General features: G+C 42.4%; 1 protein-coding gene across 1 annotated transcript in view; it reads right to left on the reverse strand.

The window, feature by feature from the left end:
- GNG4 (G protein subunit gamma 4) overlaps window positions 1–19,816 on the reverse strand; it is a 102,096-nt gene that overhangs the window by 18,255 nt on the left and 64,025 nt on the right. The gene's annotated exons all lie outside the window — the stretch shown is intronic.

Here is a 19,816-nt window from a genome sequence, read left to right on the forward strand (position 1 = left end):
TTTTATGTCTTATAGTCCAGTCTAATCTTTGTCTGAAGAGTTGGCTTTGAGAACGGTTTTAGTTTGGGGCTAACAAGAGAGTCTGAGGGCCATGTCCTCTGAGGTGCCTCCAGTCTCAGTCAGACCATTAAGTCTGGCCTTTTTACTAGAATTTGAGATCTGCATCCCACCCACTTTTCTCCTGCTCAATCAGGGATTCTCTGTTGTGTTCCCTGTCAGGGTAGTCATTGGTGGTAGCTGGGCACCATCTAGTTCTTCCGGTCTCAGGCTGATGCAGGCTCTAGTTTATGCGGCCGTTTCTGTCTCTTGGGCTCATATTTTCCTTGTGCCTTTGGTGTTCTTCGTTCTCCTTTGCTCCAAGTGGGTTGAGACCAATTGATGCATCTTAGATGGCTGCTTGCTAGCTTTTAAGACTCCAGACGCCAAGGCTGTAATCTTTACAGAAACAGACTGCCAAATTTTTCTCCCTCGGAGTGGCTGGTTGGTTTAAACCTTTCAGTTAGCAGCTGAGTGCTTAACCACTGTGCCACCAGGGCTCCTTAGCATAATAATCAGTATGTGCTAAAACGGCACAAGAGCATGATTGCTTTTCACTGTGGTTCCCTGAAGAGAGGCAATGAGACACAACATGAGTTGCCATGGAGTCGATCTCGACTCATGGTGTCCCTGTGTGTCAGAGTAGACCTGTGCTCCACAGTGGCAGATTTTTGGGAAATAAACGGCCAGGCCTTTCTCCTGAGGTGCCTCTGGGTGGACTCAAACTTCCAACCTTTCAGTTAGCAACTGAGTGTGTTAACCATTTGCACTACACAGGGACTCCAGTGGGGATGGTCTAAAACCCAGCCTAGTCCCCCATGGTGCAGTTACCTTGCTAAATTTGCTACTTTATCCGGAGGTGAGTCCTCAGCCTTAGGGGCCCAGAAACATGATTTTCTTGCACACTGGGAATGGATTTTTTCTTGTGGCAGACTCATATTAAACAAGTTCAAGAAGACACCTGTATCAAACCGTAATAAAAATAATAGCTAACATTTACTGAGTGCTTATTATGTGCCAGGCTGTGCTAAATGAATCATGTATACTACCTCATTTAATTCTTTTGATAAGTGCTATTTCTTAAAGCCATTTCACAGATGAGGAAACTGAGGCATGAAGATTAAGAAACTGCCCCAAACCACTCATCTAGTAAGAGTTGATGCCAAAATTCGAACTCAAGAAGTCTGGCCACAGAATCTATACTCTTAACCACATGCCACAGCAGTCATTTTATTAATTGATAGTGAAAACTGTAATGGTCTGGTGGGCCAGAATGTGTTTGTCCACCTGGCCAGCACTCTCTCTTTTTGTAGACAAGCTATCTGGGAAACCATATGAACAAGAGAAGTCTCATGCCTAATGTTCCTTAAGTTTCTTCATTTGATAGAGGGACAGTCTTGCTAAGGAAACTCTAATAGATAAGTCTCCTCAGCTGGCCCCTGCTCCTCTCCCCCACGCCTTGGGCAGTGCTGGGTGGACACTACCAACTTGTGCCTCCAAGACCCTACTTCCTTCAGGCTTCCACGGCGGATTAATCCCCTTCTACCTATGCCTCCAACAGCATTTGTGCCAATTGGCCAGAAGTTGGGCTGCGAAATCAGTGCTCACAGCACTCTTCCTCTTGGTAGATTTACTTGGACAGATGGTTGTCTACCTCCATCACGTGTGGATGTGACTAGTTGAATTCTGAGAGCAACCCCGAGGGGGCGTGTCACTGGGGCTGCTGCACTGTCAACCAATACATCACTGCCAAGGCAATTAGAGGAGCGGGCTCAAAACACTTCGGGCTCTGAGGGACCACCTAGTGGAGGAGAGACTGGGCTGGGCTCACATGCCATGCCCCTCTCACATCAGTGAATCTTCTCTCTTCACAGACAGCATCTGCAATAGTCCAGCAAACGTACCTTTAATGTCCGCCCTTGCTAGTTCTAAGTGAGCCTAATGTGGGAATTTTTCTACCACCTCTTAAAACGGGGACTGTACTTGATGTCATGATTTTTTTCTCTAGGAAAACAAGTTTTTCTTAGATTACCTCCTTTTGTGGTTGTTGTTTTAGGATCACAGTTGTGTTTGCTTAGTTATAACTACACCCATTTGGACTGCTGAGTCCTGTCCACGCACCGGTACAACAGAAACGAATAAATCCAGTATCGGTGTCAAGCAACAAGCGCTTGGTTTAAGGCCAAATGTGTGGACCTGGGCTGTTCCATGCAATACCGATCTCCTAGGTGCACTCCAACTTACCGAAAAATAGCGAGTTCACTCGTGAGCAGCTCTGTTCAATAGTGTAAGCTATCACACAGCAAAGTGATCGAGATTTTTCCACCTTAACTATCAGCCCCCTTATTTCACAGAGTGCTCAATGGCCATCGAAATGTCCCATGTTCATCAAAGTATCATGGATAACCCCTGAAACTTGTTGCCATGTGATCTAAAAAAATAAATACAGGCAATGAACATCTGGGACAATGACCTGGCGATCTGCTTCTGTAAAGATTTCAGCCTAGGAAACCCTGTGGGGCAGTTCTACTCTGTCACACCGGGTCACTCTGAATCACAATCGACTTGATGGCACAAAACAACAAAACAATAAACGAGCACCCGATAAGCCTTACACATGAAAGGTGACATCCTGACACACAGCTTAGTATCCAGGCATGATTTAATCTCAACCTGCTCCTTAAATTGAGTAGGAGGGTTTTCTTAATAAGCCCTAGATTGATTTTCATGGTCAGAGGCTTCCTTCAGTGCACATAAAATGTGGGTTACAGACATTGCCAAATCCCATGAAACAGCCTCCATCTTTGAAACATAATATATGATTAGTTTTCAAAGAGAAGACTCTATTCTGGTTGGAAATCTAAAACTCCCTTACCCCTTATGCTTTCTCCTCAAGTCTGAAGCCTGCTTTATCTAAAGTCCTCCATGATGCCCAGAGCCTCATCGCCTCCCCTCTTCAGTACTGAACTGAGTTACAAGATAACAGATGTTGAAAAGAATCGGCAGCCTGGCAACAACTGTGCGATTTTACCACTACATTATAGAGTAAAAGAGGTGATTAAAACAGCCCAAGTTAGCACATAATCCTGCTAGTTGCCCTATAATTACAGGCTTCAATGATGGGAGAAAATGTTGCAATTACTATAGTCACATTCCATGACAAGACAGATGACATAATTACTATTCTGCCTGTGACATCCACTGCACTTATCCTTTGCATCTGAAGTAGAGACCCACACCTATTTCTCAGCAATCCCAGTCTAACAATACTACTTGGAATCAAGTAAAAGCATCTGTGTTGGCTTTGCCCAGTCCTCCCTTCACCTCAAGAAAACAAAGCAGAATTATAGTCGGAGGGCACAGTCAGGTTGCAGCTACCTCCACGTCCCACTATGGTGCAATGGTACCTTTTACAAAATCAAACTTGGGCATTCTCCAGAATTAAGAAATCACAAGCCAGTTATTCCCAAGTTTGATCCTCAGGGCATTACAGGTCTATGAGTCACCTCCAAATTTTGAGTAAACACATTAGGGTAAATACTTGTGAAAAAAATTTTTTTTTCTTCTAGTAGCGGAAATATTTGAGATCAACACACCAATTTTTAAGGGCAATTTCTTGATACTCCCATATTATGGTTTCCAGTGGCTCCCAGCCCACTACTTTACATTGATTCAGATCAATATAGGCAATTCCCGATCATTGGCATATGGCTGGTACGGGGAATAGTTCTACCCGCCCAGGTCCTCAGTGGAAGACAGGGTCTAGTTGGGAGTGGGTAAGGCCATACATGGAGGTGGACACCAGAGGAGTGGGTAAGGTCATACGTGGACACCAGAGGAGTGGGTAAGGTCATACATGGAGGTGGACACCAGAGGAGTGGGTAAGGTCATACGTGGAGGTGGACACCAGAGGAGTGGGTAAGGTCATACATGGAGGTGGACACCAAAGGCTCTAGTGCTGGTGGTAAGGAGGATATGTGAGAATAAATAAATAATGCAACAGAGAGTCTCTTCTTAATTCTAAAGTCAAATCTTCATAACAGTGGGTTAACCAAGTACCAGTTGCCATCAAGTCAATTCTGACTCACAGAGACCCCATGTGTATCAGAGTAGAACTGTGCTCCACAGGATTTTCAATGGCTGATTTTTTGAAAATAGATTTCCAGGCCTTTCTTCTGAGGTACTTCCAGGTGAACTCGAACTCCCAACCTTTTGGTTAGCAGTTGAGTGGGTTAACTGCTTGCACCACCCAAAACAACAAAAAAACTAAACCTGTTGCTGTTGAGTCGATTCCGGCTCTTAGTGGCCCTATAGGACACAGTAGAACAGCCCCATAGGGTTTCCAAAGCTATAATCTTTACAGAAGCAGACCACCACATCTTGTTTCAGCAGAGCAGCTGGTGGGTTCAAAAAGCTGATCTTTTGGTTAGCAGCTGAGCGCTTAACCACTGTGCCACCAGAGCTCCTTTTATACCACCCAGGGACTCCCAATAGTGGATTAAAAAAAAAAAAAAAACACTGTTTACTATCATCAGCATAAAGGCTCCCCCCACCCCATCAAAATTTGACTGCACGCTGTGAGGTAAATCTCCAAGTTAACCTACGCCAGAGCTGTTATAATGTGAACTTTACCACGAGAACAACAAAGCTCTTGCTTAGCTGGTTTAGAATATGACTGAACCAGATACATCCCGGACCTCGACTTAACCAAACCTTTCGACAGGCCAGCACGTGTCCTATCTCACTCTAATTACCTCTCAGTTTTGATACCCCCTGATTTTCCACAAAGAAATCCATAACTTAGGCATTTTACCAGTTTACCAAAAGAATGATTTATCTGTGAAAGAGACTAGTGAGCCACTCAAATGATTTTGGGACATAGAGATGAACATAACAAGAACCCTGATTTAAGGTTCTGACTCAGGGAGGACTCTAGGAAGGTAGTGGTGCCTCTTAGGGAGGAAGCACTCGATGTGAGTCAAGAAGCAATGTCCCTGACTGAGCTGTCCTCAGTGCTAATCAGCTGTGTCATCTGGGGCAAGACGACCACTGGACACTCAATTTTCACTCTTGTAAATGGGAACAGCACTGCTTGCTGGTTTGTGGCTAATTGATATAATAGATGTCATTATACACACAGGGTGTTATTTCATCATTCATCTGGCCACATTCTCGTGGGACGAAAAGCATGTTCAAGAAATATGTGTGAGAAAATTTAATAGAAATTATTAAGGCAACTGGATGCTCAAGGTGCCCACAACCAAAATATCCCCTTGGGGTGGAGTATCTCCTTTTCTTTCCAAAGGCACCTTATATTAGGGATACCTTTCATCTTCTTGCTCTATTTATAATGATCTGTTGTACTTACAATGTTGTACTCTTGGATTTAATTCAAAGATTTTTTCTCCTCTTATCTGATCACAGTTCTAGAATTGCTCATTCTGATCACCCTCTCCTTGAGTTTATTTCTAAATTCGATTTTAGAAAGTTATCATTTGAATAGTTTCATTTCTAAAGATCTAGGTGAGAGCTTCGAACTTTTCTGGCTGGAGATGACAAAGTAAGGAAAAGGGTTAAACCTCAATTGCTAAACCAGCAGAAGTTGGAGTGAGAAAGCATCACTCCACATGGTCCAGACTAGACACACTAAAAAGGCAAAATCCATTACCATTGCCACTAGATCCCTGGTTGGTTCAGATGATGTTACTTACATTTATTTTCTCTTAGAAATATGTTCTTTTGACCCGACATCACTTAACATCTCAATTATATCCTTACCCTGGACTTCACCTAATCCTTTCAATCATCTGTGAATGAAACGATGACCTCCCAATTTTGTTATTTTTCAATTTTTCACAAGAAACACCATGATATTTGAGTCCCATTCATCTTCTAACTGTTTTAACAATTATCAGCTTTGGGTTCAGAATTTTCTGGTTTGGTTTAAAAAAACTAATCAGTAGTATTTTGTCTTTTGGAAAAAAACAAAGCCATAAAAAATACATTTTGTTTTTTCAAAAGAAATCACAAACTGGCAGGCCTGCTTATGGCTCCTAGGAAGTGCTAGAAAAAATATGAGTAAGACGTGTGTTATGGATTAAATTGTATCCTCCAAAGATGTGTGTCAACTTGGCTAGGCCATGATTTCCAGTATTGCGTGACTGTCCACCATTTTGTCATCTGACGTGATTTTCCTATGTGTTCTAAATCCTACCTCTATGATGTTAATGAGGTGGGACTAAAGGCAATTATGTTAATAAGGCAGGACTTGATCTACTAGATTAGGCTGTATCTTGAGTCAGTCTCTTTTGAGATATAAAAGAGAGAAGAGAGCAGAGTCAGGGGGACCTCCTACTACCAAGAATGAAGAACCACGAAGGGATTACATTCTTTGGGCCCAGGGTCCCTGCACTGAGAACCTCTAGATTAGAGGGAGGTTGATGACAAGGACCTTTTCCAAGAGCCAACAGAGAGAGAAAACCTTCTCCTGGAGCTGGCGTACCCTGAATTTGGACTTCTAGCCTCCTAGACTGTCGGATAATAAATTTCTCTTTGTTAAAGCCATCCACTTGTGGTATTTCTGTTTTAGCAGCACTAGATAGCTAAGACAACGTATGTTAAAGACATATCTGTTAGAAGAATTACGAGGAAAAAACCCTGGTTCAAATACAAATGTGGAGTAAGAGCCAAAGATGTAAGATGGCCAAAGGACTGTGTCAGCAAATTTCTGGACATTCACCATTTGGCTCCACTAATCAGACTCTGGATAATCCATGCTGATGGAGGAAACCAGCAGTGAAGACAACCTTAATCTAACTTATACATATATTTGGAATGTACAATTTTTATACAGCATTGTCTACATAAAAACATGGTCATATTTTGCATTAAGCTAGTTACTGCAGAGTTAATGCCAATTCATGACAACTCCATGTGTCAGAGTACGCCTGTGCTCCATAGGGCTTTCAAGGTCTGATTTTTTAGAAGTAGATTGCTAGGTCTTTCTTCCAAGGCACCTCTGGTAGACTCGAACCTCCAACCTTTCAATTAGCAACAAAGCATCCTATCCGTTTACACCACTCAGGGATATATTCTGCATCAGGCTCTCAGGATTTAAAGGAATAGGTAAAACCCCCAAAAAAACAGTGCTGTTGAGTGGATTCTGACTCACAGTGACCCTATGGGACCTAGCAATCCTATAGGGTCACTATGAGTCGCAATCGACTTGATGGCAATGGGATTGTGGGGGAAAAGACTACTTCTCTTTATAAAAAAAAAAAAATTTATTTTTTATAGGCTCTAAAAATGCTAAATGTTCACATTCCCAAATCCCTTGCAACTTGGGCACAAGTGTGTCACCTTGGTTCTGTCAATCAGACAGAGAGGTGCCAGACTTTGACTAATGATACAAAAGGGAACGGGTTGGCAGCTCTTTCTCTGGTGGCAGTGGCAGCGGAACAAACTGTAGTGAGTAGTGTCTGGTTGTGATTTCTGGGGCTCCTCACCAGACTATTCTGCAGCATGGGTTTGAGCACTGTCGCCAGAACTCAGCCGTAAGCCCCGTTCTCCAGCCTTGTCAATAATTCTATGAGCTATCAAAAAATCCCTTTAATAGATTCTTCTTATATTTACTCTGTTAGGGTTGGCTTTTGTTATTTGCAACCAAGGACCTTGGCTGAGAGGTTGGCATACTTACACTACCTTCCTTTCTCCCGCCCCCACTTTATATAAGTATTTTCTAGGTTTTTCATAGTCTATTACTGATAAATATTTATTTTTATATCAGATACATTGTCTGAAGAGAATGATAAAAATCACATTTTATTTGCAAATGGGATCACTACGGTTATTTTTAATTCTAAGTTTACATTGATTTAATAATCACTGCTGCTTTTCCACACCATGTCATCCCTGTTTGGGAGTTATTTTGATTCAGCTTTCAGTTGGCTGGATGACATGTTTCATAGAAATACATGCAGAGTCCAGAGGAGGCAGGAGACTACTGGGGCCGTGGCGTTGGCGGGAATCCTGAATGGGAAGGTCATCTCTGAGCAAGTAAGGGAGAGATTAAAGAAACAAGTCACTGAGATCAGGAAGCAAGTAGGTAGCTTCACATCAGACCTGGCAATTTTACAGAGTGGCAAGGGAGACGACTGAAATCTTTACATAGATGTAAAGTTGAAGGCTGCTAAGAAGATAGGAGTTGAAGCCTCTCATTTTAAGTTAGCAATAACAGCAACAGAAGTGGAGCTGTTAACATACAGTACATTTTCGAATGGACTCTCTAGTGTACGTGGATTCACAGCGAAGTTCCCTTTAGATTCAGGAAACCCACTAATACCAAAGCAGCAATCAGTGCTACTATACCCCCAAAAAGATAGACTGACTAGCATCAGTGCTGAAAAAATTTGCTAGAGCTCACCTAAATGACTGTTTTATTTTTTATTTATTTATTTATTTTTTAATAACTTTTCTTAAGCTTCAAGTGAACGTTTACAAATCCAATCAGTCTGTCACATATAAGTTTACATACATCTCACTCCCTACTCCCACTTGCTCTCCCCCTCTTGAGTCAGCCCTTTCAGTCTCTCCTTTCTTGACAATTTTGCCGGCTTCCCTCTCTCTCTATCCTCCCATCCCCCCTCCAGACAAGAGTTGCCAACACAATCTCGAGTGTCCACCTGATATCATTAGCTCACTCTTCATCAGCGTCTCTCTCCCACCCGCTGACCAGTCCCTTTCATTTCTGATGAGTTGTCTTCGGGGATGGTTCCTGTCTTGTGTCAACTGAAGGTCTGGGGACCATGGCTGCCGGGATTCCTCTAGTCTCAGTCAGACCATTAAGTATGGTCTTTTTATGAGAATTTGGGGTCTGCATCCCACTGATCTCCTGCTCTCTCAGGAGTTCTCTGTTGTGCTCCCTGTCAGGGCAGTCATCGATTGTGGCCGGGCACCAACTAGTTCTTCTGGTCTCAGGATGATGTAGGTCTCTGGTTCATGTGGCCCTTTCTGTCTCTTGGGCTCTTAGGTGTCGTGTGGCCTTGGTGTTCTTCATTTTCCTTTGCTCCAGGTGGGTTGAGACCAATTGCTGCATCTTAGATGGCCGCTTGTTAGCATTTAAGACCCCAGACACCACATTTCAAAGTGGGATGCAGAATGATTTCATAATAGAATTATTTTGCCAATTGACTTAGAAGTCCCCGCAAACCATGTTCCCCAGACCCCGCACTTGCTCTGCTGACCTTTGAAGCATTCATTTTATCCCAGAAACTGCTTTTGGTCCAGTCCAATTGAGCTGACCTTCCATGTATTGAGTGTTGTCTTTCCCTTCACCTAAAGCAGTTCTTATCTACTGATTAATCAATAAAAAACCCTCTCCCACCCTCCCTCCCTCCCCCCCTCGTAACCACAAAAGTATGTGTTCTTCTCAGGTTTACTATTTCTCAAGATCTTATAATAGTGGTCTTATACAATATTTGTCCTTTTGCCTCTGACTAATTTCGCTCAGCATAATGCCTTCCAGGTTCCTCCATGTTATGAAATGTTTCAGAGATTCGTCACTGTTCTTTATCGATGCGTAGTATTCCATTGTGTGAATATACCACAATTTATTTACCCATTCATCCGTTGATGGACACCTTGGTTGCTTCCAACTTTTTGCTATTGTAAACAGAGCTGCAATAAACATGGGTGTGCATATATCTGTTTGTATGAAGGCTCTTGTATCTCTAGGGTATATTCCGAGGAGTGGGATTTCTGGGTTGTATGGTAGTTCTATTTCTAACTGTTTAAGATAACGCCAGATGGATTTCCAAAGTGGTTGTACCATTTTACATTCCCACCAGCAGTGTATAAGAGTTCCAATCTCTCCGCAGCCTCTCCAACATTTATTCTTTTGTGTTTTTTGGATTAATGCCAGCCTTGCTGGTGTGAGATGGAATCTCATCGTAGTTTTAATTTGCATTTCTCTAATGGCTAATGATCGAGAGCATTTTCTCATGTATCTGTTGGCTGTCTGAATATCTTCTTTAGTGAAATGTGTGTTCATATCCTTTGCCCACTTCTTGATTGGGTTGTTTGTCTTTTTGTGGTTGAGTTTTGACAGAATCATGTAGATTTTAGAGATCAGGCGCTGGTCGGAGATGTAATAGCTGAAAATTCTTTCCCAGTGTGTAGGTGGTGTTTTTACTCTTTTGGAGAAGTCTTTAGATGAGCATAGGTGTTTGATTTTTAGGAGCTCCCAGTTATCGGGTTTCTCTTCATCATTTTTGGTAATGTTTTGTATTCTGTTTATACCTTGTATTAGGGCTCCTAGGGTTGTCCCAATTTTTTCTTCCATGATCTTTTTCGTTTTAGTCTTTATGTTTAGGTCTTTGATCCACTTGGAGTTAGTTTTTGTGCATGGTGTGAGGTATGGGTCCTGTTTCATTCTTTTGCAAATGGATATCCAGTTATGCCAGCACCATTTGTTAAAAAGGCTATCTTTTCCCCAGTTAATTGACACTGGTCCTTTGTCAAATATCAGCTGCTCATACGTGGATGGATCTATGTCTGGGTTCTCAATTCTGTTCCATTGGTCTATGTGTCTGTTGTTGTACCAATACCAGGCTGTTTTGACTACTGTGGCTGTATAGTAGGTTCTGAAATCAGGTAGGGTGAGGACTCCCACTTTCTTCTTCTTTTTCAGTAATGCTTTGCTTATCCGGGGCTTCTTTCCCTTCCATATGAAATTGGTAATTTGTTTCTCTATCCCCTTAAAATATGACATTGGAATTTGGATCGGAAGTGCGTTAAATGTATAGATGGCTTTTGGTAGAATAGACATTTTTACTATGTTAAGTCTTCCTATCCATGAGCAGGGTATGTTTTTCCAATTAAGTATGTCCTTTTGAATTTCTTGTAGTAGAGCTTTGTAGTTTTCTTTGTATAGGTCTTTTACATCCTTGGTAAGATTTATTCCTAAGTATTTTATCTTCTTGGGGGCTACTGTGAATGGTATTGATTTGGTTATTTCCTCTTCGCTGTTCTTTTTGTTGATGTAGAGGAATCCAAGTGATTTTTGTATGTTTATCTTATAACCTGAGACTCTTCCAAAGTCTTCTATTAGTTTCAGTAGTTTTCTGGAGGATTCCTTAGGGTTTTCCGTGTATACGATCATGTCATCTGCAAATAGTGATAGCTTTACTTCCCCCTTGCCAATCTGGATACCCTTTATTTCTTTGTCTAGCCTAATTGCCCTGGCTAGGACTTCAAGTACGATGTTGAATAAGAGCGGTGATAAAGGGCATCCTTGTCTGGTTCCCGTTCTCAAGGGAAATGCTTTCAGGTTCTCTCCATTTAGAGTGATATTGGCTGTTGGCTTTGCATAGATGCCCTTTATTATGTTGAGGAATTTTCCTTCAATTCCTATTTTGGTAAGAGTTCTTATCATAAATCGGTGTTGGACTTTGTCAAATGCCTTTTCTGCATCAATTGATAAGATCATGTGGTTTTTGTCTTTTGTTCTATTTATGTGATGGATTACATTAACGGTTTTTCTGATATTAAAACAGCCTTGCATACCTGGTATAAATCCCACTTGATCAGGGTGAATTATTTTTTTGATGTGTTGTTGGATTCTATTGGCTAGAATTTTGTTGAGGATTTTTGCATCAATGTTCATGAGGGATATAGGTCTATAATTTTCTTTTTTTGTAATGTCTTTACCTGGTTTTGGTATCAGGGAGATGGTGGCTTCATAGAATGATTTAGTAGTAGTGGTGTTAACTCTCCTCTGAAAGTTTGGTAGAACTCTGCAGTGAAGCCGTCCGGGCCAGGGCTTTTTTTTGTTGGGAGTTTTTTGATTACCGTTTCAATCTCTTTTTTTGTTATGGGTCTATTTAGTTGTTCTACTTCTGAATGTGTTAGTTTAGGTAGGTAGTGTTTTTCCAGGAATTCATTAATTTCTTCTAGGTTTTCAAATTTGTTAGAGTACAATTTTTCATAATAATCTAAAATGATTCTTTTAATTTCATTTGGTTCTGTTGTGATGTGGTCCTTCTCATTTCTTATTCGGGTTATTTGTTTCCTTTCCTGTATTTCTTTAGTCAGTCTAGCCAATGGTTTATCAATTTTGTTAATTTTTTCAAAGAACCAGCTTTTGGCTTTGTTAATTCTTTCAATTGTTTTTCTGTTCTCTAATTCATTTAGTTCAGCTCTAATTTTTATTATTTGTTTTCTTCTGGTGCCTGATGGATTCTTTTGTTGGCTCAGTTTCTATTTGTTCAAGTTGTCGGGACAGTTCTCTGATTTTGGCTCTTTCTTCTTTTTGTATGTGTGCATTTATCAATATAAATTGGCCTCTGAGCACTGCTTTTGCTGTGTCCCAGAGGTTTTGATAGGAAGTATTTTCATTCTCGTTGCTTTCTATGAATTTCCTTATTCCCTCCTTGATGTCTTCTATAACCCAGTCTTTTTTCAGGAGGGTATTGTTCATTTTCCAAGTATTTGATTTCTTTTCCTTAGTTTTTCTGTTATTGATCTCTAGTTTTATTGCCTTGTGGTCTGAGAAGATGCTTTGTAATATTTCGATGTTTTGGACTCTGCAAAGGTTTGTTTTATGACCTAATATGTGGTCTATTCTAGAGAATGTTCCATGTGCACTAGAAAAAAAAGTATATTTTGCAGCAGTTGGGTGGAGAGTTCTGTATAAGTCAATGAGGTCAAGTTGGTTGATTGTTGTAATTAGATCTTCCGTGTCTCTGTTGAGCTTCTTACTGGATGTCCTGTCCTTCTCCGAAAGTGGTGTGTTGAAGTCTCCTACTATAATTGTGGAGGTATCTATCTCGCTTTTCAATTCTGTTAAAATTTGATTTATGTATCTTGCAGCCCTGTCATTGGGTGCATAAATATTTAATATGGTTATGTCTTCCTCATCAATTGTCCCTTTTATCATTATATAGTGAATGACTGTTTTATTTTTTGTGCACCTAAAATATGCTTGTGACTCCTCAAAGAGAAAGCGGTGCAGATTGCTTGTGAACACGCACTGCTTATAGCGTGCGGTAAGAGGCTCGGTACCAATGATCACGCATTTCTGTAAAACAATTCTGGAGCAACCATATGCCTCTCAAAGACTGCTATTCTAGATGAAGATGTAATAAAGCCAATGTCTTGGGGGCTGCAAATGACTGCCTTGAAGTGGTGAAAGATGAGTGGGTCAAACCTGGAGCAATAGTTGTAGACCTTGAAATCAAGCAGGCCGAAGTGTGCGGGACAAAAGCTGTGAGCAATGTGGCTTAGGATAAAGGAAAGAGAGGACGGTCCCGGTCCTGGTTGAGTTGGACCAGTGACAGCTGCAATGTTAATGCAGAGCACAGTAGCTCTAGAGAAATTTGGGCCAGGCAGTGCAACCAGCTTAGTCTCAAGTGATACTTGTCCCAAGTAATATGGATGTAGCACAATTTTATAAACCAAAACCTACTGGTAACCTGAGCTTGAGAAACTGGTTTGCTTTCTATTAAGGCAGAATTATATGTCAAATTAAGATTAAGGTTCTATTAACCACCAGAAGGCCTGAATCACAAACCTAATGCAAAACATGTGGGGGGTGGGGCGGGGGTGGGACTCAAATAAACCCAAAGGTCCTAGAAGTAAAGTACAAGCAACGGGCTGGTGCAAACACTTCATCAGATTGTGTTTGCTCATATTCAACAGCATCTCAGGGCCTTTTTTAAAAAATTGTGGCAAAAAATATATAACAAAAAGTGTGCCATTTTAACCATGTTTAAGTGTATAATTCAGTGACGTTAATCATATTCGCCATGTTGTGCAACCATCACCACTATCCATTTCCAAAAGTTTTCATCACCCCAAAGAGAAACTCAGTACCCCTCAGTAATAACGCCCATTCCCTCCTCCCGCAGCCCCTGGTAACCATTAATAAACTTTTGTCTCTATACGTTTGCCTATTTCATATATTTCCTGTAAGTGGGATTATGTAATATGTGTCCTTTTGTGTCTTACTTCACTTAGCATAGTGTTTCTCAGGCTCAGCCAAGTTGTAGCATGTATCAGAACTTCATTTATCTATTAGCTGAATAATAATCAACTCATCTGTCAATGGACACTTGAGTTTTTTCCACTTTCTGGCTATTGTAAATAGTGCTGCGATGAACATTGGTGTACATGTGTCTGTGTGTCTGTTTGCATTGCTGTTTTCAAATCTCTTTGGGTATATTGCTAGGAATGGAATTTCTGGGTCATATGGTAATTCTATGCTTAACTTTTTGAGAAACTGCCAGGCTGCATTCCACAGTGGTTGCACCATTTTACATTCCCACCAGCAATGGATGAGGGGTTCAATTTCTTCATAGCCTGTTGTTCTTAGTTGCCGTTGAGTCAATTCCAACTCATAGCGACCCTAGGTGTGCAAAGTAGAACTGCTCCTTATGGTTTTCAAGGCTGTGATCTTTTGAAAGCAGATCACCAGGCCTGTCTTCCCAGATGTCTCTGGGTGGGTTTGAACTACCAACCTTTTGGCTAGGAGTTGAGCATTTAACTGTTTGTGCCACTCAGAGACTTCCATATCTTAGCCAACACTTATTTCCCATTTTTCTGCCAACAGTAAGTCTAGTGGGGGTGAAGCACTATCCCATTGTGGTTTTGATTTGCATTTCTCAGGGCCTAACTTTTGGGATAAAAGGAGATGCTGCAGGAAGTAGACTCCTAGGTCATTCCTATGGAAGAGTTCAACCTCCACCTCACTGGTGAAATCCACTCTATCAAGAGACCTAATAATCTTTTTGCTGCTGCTATCAATATTTGTGTATTACATGAACTGACATAGATAGACCTATGCTAACCATTTGGTACTTCAGCAAATGATTGATGCCCAAATCTGAAGGCTATAAAGAAAAAGACTTGAAGACTGATCACAAGACTAGATATTGATGCAGAAACTATAGCCTGGTAAAGACTACTGGATATCAATGATAGATTCCTGAAAGAGATCACCATTGAACAGTGATAAATGATATGAGATACTGGATAATGTGAAGAAGAATGGGGCATTAGGATTGAAGGAAGACTCATTAACAACCTGCATTATGCAGATGACACAACCTTGCTTGCTGAAAGTGAAGAAGACTTGAAGCACTTACTAATGAAGATCAAAGACCACAGTCTACAGTATGGATTACACCTCAACATAAAGAAAACAAAAATCCCCACAACTGGACCAATAAGCAACGTCATGATAAATGGAGAAAATATCGAAGTTGTCAAGGATTTCATCTTACTTGGATACACAATCAACAGCTATGGAAGCAGCAGTCAAGAAATCAAAAGACGCATTACATTGGGCAAATCTGCTGCAAAGGACCTCTTTAAAGTGTTGAAAAGCAAAGATGTCACCTTGAAGGCTAAGGTGCGCCTGACCCAAGCCATGGTATTTTCAACAGGATCATATGCATGCGGAAGCTGGACAATGAATAAGGAAGACCGAAGACGAATTCACGCCTTTGAATTGTGGTGTTGGTGAACAACATTGAACATACCGTGGGCTACCAAAAGAACCAACAAATCTGTCTTGGAAGAAGTAAAACCAGAGTGCTCCTTAGAAGCAAAAATGGTGAGACTGCATCTTACATACATTGGGTATGTTGTCAGGAGGGATCAGTCCCTGGAGAAGTCATCATGCTTGGTAAAGTACAGGGTCAGCAGAAAAGAGGAGGACCCTTGATGGGATGGACTGTCACAGTGGTTGCAACAACCGGCTCAAGCATAACAACAATTGTGAGCACGGCGCAGGACCAGGCAGTGTTTCGTTCTGTGGTACACAGGGTCACTATGAGTTGGAACCAACTCAACAGCACCAAACAACAACCTAACAACTGGGTAAAATGGTGGTGCTGTCTAGTGAGAAAGGGGATCCTATTAGTGCTGAAGATCTGGTGGTGAGTTGTGCTTTGACAAAGCTTATGAAGAATGCAATCACTAGCAACTCACACAGATGTTAGAAGGAGCTTCAATATTTATTCTTCATTTGGGAAAGATTTTGATTCTTTTGTTTGGGGGGTTGGAGAAGCTGTCATGGTCTGCTTCTTTAAGTGGTTTGATATGGATTGTTGTCTCCGAGCCATCACTGGGAAACTAGTTTTTCCAGAAAATCCGCTAAAAAAAAAAATGCAGTCAGATCCCTATCAGAGTTCTCCCTCTGGCTCAGGCTATTCAGATGTTAATGAAGCAGCCTGGGGAGGGTGGGGGGGGGAACAGAGAGATAGGAGAGTAGCACCTCAGAATATAGCCGGAGTTGCTTGTCTTGCTTGGAATGACTATTATATCCGAGATTCCCGCGGGCGCGTCGCCTATGTGTGCTGGCTGTGTGGAGATTGCCCCCGGGGGGTCTGGCCCGCTGGAGTCATGGTCAGATCCTCCGCTTCCAGCCCCACGCCCAGCGTCAAGGCTCCCCTACTGGGACGGTGCACTCTCGACTCCAAAATCAGTCGCTGCCTCCTGGGGACTTCTCGTCCCTCCAGCCACGTGGCCGTTCCACCCCCGAGAACCAGTTGGGCCTCCTCCCAGGGTTAGTTCAGATGGGTGGAGTAGCTCCCCGTGCTTGTGCCGTGACCGAGTGTCCCGGCTGGGATGCTGTTCTCCCCGCTCCAATACCAGTCGCTGCCTCCCGGGGACTTCTCCTACCGGCTGCGTCCCACGCCGCCCTCACAACTCGGCTGGTCCCCTTCCCGGGGTTAGTTCAGGGGGGTGGAGCAACTCTCCGTGTTTATGCCGTACCTGCGTCCAGTCCAAATCCCTGCGGGACAGTTCCCCGGCTCGGACGCTGCTCTTTCTGCTCCAAGACCAGTCACTGCCTCCCGGGGACTTCTCCTACCGGCTGCGTCCCACGCCGTCCGTGAAACCGGCTGGTCCCCCTCCCGGGGTTAGTTCAGGGGGGTGGAGCCGCTCTCTGTGCTTGTGCCGTACCTGACTGGTACACTGGCTCCAGGCTCTGGAAACAATCGCTGCTTCCCCGTATTAGTTCGTTCTCCGTCTCTAAATCTGTGTTTGTTGTTCAGGGTTCGTAGATTGTTATGTATGTGATCGATTCACTTGTTTTTCCGTGTCTTTGTTGTAAGAGGGATCCGAGGTAGCGTCTGCCTAGTCCGCCATCTTGGCTCCGCCGATCCTCAATATTTATTCTTATGGATCATTAACTCCTTTAGCATATCAGACCCAATCGCACTAAAGCTTGTTGGCTTTTATGGTTTTGTAGCAATTGAAGCTAACTTTCCACTGAAAAGTTTTTAAACACCAAATTTTGATATTCCGGTCTCTTCTCTCTGATGGTCATGCCTATTGCCACTGTCAGAACCATTAAAATGCAAGGGGGAGCCCACAAGACACAACCAAAGGCTTAAATGGAGGACAATCTTAAGATAGTGGAAAAGACTTCAATAAACTGAAGAAACAAACGAAGATGTTTGAGGTTCTAGCAGCAGTGACCTTGAATGCATTTTAAATGGACAACAGACTCTGGGTGTTGGCTATGCCCTCTGAATTCCGGATGGATGCCCCTCAGCCCTGGGCTTCAGCTCTGCCTGCCAGGCCCACTGGTACGGCAACTCTGCTCCCTAGGCTTTGGTGGCCCCATTCTTCTAGTCCAGCTGAGTGGCAATCCTGTCCCCTCAGGCCTGGCAGACCCCGTTCTTCTGTCTCTTGGGCATGTCAGCTGTGCCCCCTAAGCTTTGGACAGAGGCCCCATCCCCATGGCACACCTTAATGGCAGCCCCACATTCCAGAACCCAGTTGGCGAAAATTCGACTTTTTGAAACCGAGGAGGCTGTAGCCCCACCCTTTGAAATCAACAAGGTCCTGCTTCCCATGCTTCTTCTAACACTTCTGCTGATCTCTGAGCTGCTCTGGGAATGGTTTGTTTCTTTTCTTGGAGGACAACAGATGTAGCTCCTTTGGCCTGTTTCCTACCTGTAGAATTCTAAGAGGCAAACAGCATTCTTTCCTTTCCTTTTTTCTCTATCACCTTCCGTCTAAGCTGATGAGTTTTATGCTGTGGTAGTTGGTTAGACCCATCAGTCACAGGCCTAATCTCTTTAACAAAAGATTGTGTAGTAGCCATGTCCTTGGTGAACATTCTAGGACATGTGTCCTTAGTTTGTACAACAGAATTTTCCAAATCTTTAAGTTCTGTTTTCATTTTGCACAGTTCATTTTTAAGTCCATCTCTTTCCTTCACATTTTACTATAAGCAGCAAGGAGAAACCATGTTCCCCCTTTACAATCTTGCTTAGAAATCTCCTCAACCAGATAGCCAAGTTCATTATTTACAAGTTATATCTTATATATATTATTATATTATATATTATTTGAACATAATTCAGACGAGTTCTGTTCCACTGCATAAAAAGCATCATCCTTCCACCACTGTCTGATCACACGTTCATCATCATTTTCTTCTAAAGCCTCCTCAGAAGCACGTTTAATGTCCCCATTTCCAGCAACATTCCATTGCTGGTGCCATATGTATTCTCTGATACTACAGAAACTTTCTCTATAGCTCTACTCACCTCCTTCTGAGCCCTCACTGGAGTTGTCTTTGACATCCATAATTCTACCAACAGTATCTTCAAGCCAATCTAGGCTTTTACTGTAAGGCACCTAAAACTCTTCCAGACTCTACCCATTACCCCAATTCCAAAACCACTTCCCAATTTTAGGTATTTGTTAGAGCAGCATCCCCACCTCTTAGTACCAAATTCTGTCTTGGTTATCTAGGGCTGGTGTAACAGAAATACCACAACTGGGTGACTTTAACAGACAGAAATCTATTTTCTCACAGCTTAGGAGGCTAAAAGTCTGAATTCAGGGTGCCGGCTGCAGGGAAAGGGTTTCTCTCTCTCTCGGCTCTGGAGGAAGGTCCTTGCCTCTTCTAAGTTTCTGCTCTTGGGTGATCTTCATGTGGCTTGGCATCTCTCTTCCTCCATCTCTACTTCTCTCACTTGCTTGTTTAATCTCTTTTATATCTCAAAAGAGATTGACTCAAGACACACTTTACATTAATCCCGCCTTATTAACACAACAAAGACAACCCATTACTAAATGGAATTATAACCACAGGCATAGAGGTTAGGATTTAAAACACATATTTTTGGAGGACACAATTCAATTCATAACAGCATTCATCGCCTGAAATTCTTTTCATGCCCTCATTTTTTAATAGTCTATAGAACACAGGCCAACAAGTTGATCTGTCAGTGATCAGCAAATAATGCTTGTATTGACAAAGTTAATCTCAGTGTGACGAATTGTTTATTTAACAGCCCTTTAAGGAATTATGGGCACGACCCACAATGTTTAAGTCATCTACCGTAGGTCATGGAGTCCCTGGGCAGTGCAAATAGTTAATGTGCTTGGTTGCTAACTGAAAGGCTAGAGGTTCAAATCCACCCAAAGGAGCTGCGGAAGAAAGGCCTGGTGATCTACTTCTGAAAAATCAGCCATTGGAAACTGCATGGAGCACAGTTCTACTCTGACACATATGGGGTTGCCATGAGTCAAAGTTGACTCTACAGCTACCCGTTTACCATAGGCCATTAAGGCAAACGAGAGAGATCGGGAGTAATGTTACTTGCCAGGTGCTGTATCTATTTCCTCATTCCTTGCTGAGAGTTACTGCTTTGCTCAAGGGGTAGCCACCTCCAGAGCCTCACAGCCCATGGGATTGGTCCAATGTCAGCAAATCCCCTTTCCTCTGGGGCAGGAGAATCAGGGTACCCTGAGTGGTGGC

This window comes from Loxodonta africana, chromosome 25 (genome assembly GCF_030014295.1).
Source record: "Loxodonta africana isolate mLoxAfr1 chromosome 25, mLoxAfr1.hap2, whole genome shotgun sequence".
In the NCBI taxonomy this organism is placed as follows: Eukaryota; Metazoa; Chordata; class Mammalia; order Proboscidea; family Elephantidae; genus Loxodonta; species Loxodonta africana.